Source organism: Motacilla alba, chromosome 3 (assembly GCF_015832195.1).
Source record: "Motacilla alba alba isolate MOTALB_02 chromosome 3, Motacilla_alba_V1.0_pri, whole genome shotgun sequence".
Taxonomy (NCBI): domain Eukaryota; kingdom Metazoa; phylum Chordata; class Aves; order Passeriformes; family Motacillidae; genus Motacilla; species Motacilla alba.
In genome coordinates this window covers 1,551,118-1,553,024 of record NC_052018.1, presented here as the reverse complement: position 1 = coordinate 1,553,024, position 1,907 = coordinate 1,551,118, and positions in this window count along the sequence as shown.

Sequence of the window (1,907 nt, the reverse complement as noted above, 5' to 3'; positions counted from 1 at the left end):
GAATTTTTGGGGGAATTTTTGAGGAATTTTTGGCGGATTTTGGGGGGATTTTTTTGGGTATTTTTGGGGAGATTTTTGTGACCATTTTGGGATCATTTCGGGGAATTTTGGGGGGATTTTTGGGGATTTATTGGGGAATTTTGGAAGCATTTTGGGATATTTTTTGGGGATTTTTTGGGGATATTTTGGGGATATTTTGGGGATATTTTGGGGATATTTTTGGGGATATTTTGGGGATATTTTGGTCCTTTTTTGGGAATTTTTCCGGGATATTTTTTGGGAATTTTTCTGGGATATTTTTGGGGATATTTTGGGCCTTTTTGGGATTTTTGGGGGATATTTTTGGGGATATTTTGGGGGATATTTTTGGGATATTTTCTGGATATCTTGGGGGAATTTTGTGAGATTTTGGGGGGATTTTTTCGGGGATTTTTTGGGGATTTTTGGGGGAATTTTTGGGGGATTTTTGTGACCATTTTGGGATCATTTCGGGGAATTTTTGGGGGATTTTTGGGATTTATTGGGGAATTTTGGAAGCATTTTGGGAGAATTTTGGGAGAATTTTGGGGAATTTTTGTGACAGTTTTTGGGGGATTTTTTGGGATAATTTTGGGATAATTTTGGGGATTTTTGGGGGGAAATTTTTGGAGGATTTTTAGGGAATTTTGTTGGAATTTTTGGGGATATTTTTGAGGATATTTTTGGGGAATATTTGGGGGATTTTTGAGGAATTTTTTGAGGAATTTTTTTGGGGGGATTTTGGGATAATTTTGGGGGGGAATTTTTGAGGGATTTTTGGGGATATTTTGGGGATATTTTGGGATATTTTGGGGATATTTTGGGGGATATTTTTAGGATATTTGGGGGGTATTTTTGGGGATATTTTGGGGATATTTTGGGGATATTTTTGGGATATTTTTGGAATTTTTTGGGATATTTTTGGGGATATTTTTGGGGATATTTTTGGGGATATTTTTGGGCTATTTTGGGGGGATTTTTGGGATATTTTGGGTATTTCGGGAGGGTTTGGGGCCTCACCCAGCAGCAGCATTGGCAGCAGCAGGAGGCCGAGGCCGCCCGGCAGCCGCAGCGGGCGGGAGAACATTCCGGAACGCCGCCGGAAACCGCCGGTCAGCAATTAACCACACCGCTAATTAACCAGCAGCGAGGGGCGGGGCTTCGGGAGGCAGCCACAGCGGCCGCCGGCAATGACGGAGTTAATGGAACCCACTGGAAGAATTATTAATAGTAAAATTAATAACATTAATAACATTAATAATATCAGTAATAATAATAACAACGCTATTAGCAATAATAATATTATTAATAATCGCAGCAACATTAATAAAAATTATAAAACCCATAATATCAACAGTATCAATACCACTAATAATATTAATAATAATATTGGTAATATTAGTAACAGTATTATTAATAATAGTATTAATAGTATTAACATTAATAATAATACCAGTATTATTAATAATATTAACAACATTATTAGCATTAATAAGATAATAATATGAATAACCTTAACACTATTAAAAATATCAATAACAATATTAATAATATTAATAAAAATAAAAATTAAAACAATAATGACATTATTAACATTAATAATACTATTAGCAACATTAATGACATCATTACTAATAATACCAGTAATAGCATGAACAACATTAATAACACCATTAATAATATTAAAAGCATTGATAACATTAATAGGATTATTAATGATATCAAACCCATCAATAACATTATTATTATTAATAATATTAATAACTTTAATGGTAATAATAATGATATTATGCAAAACGTTAATGACATTAATAACAATAATAATTATAATAGCAATATTAGTAATACTAAAAACATTATTATTAATAATAGTATTAATCGTATTAACA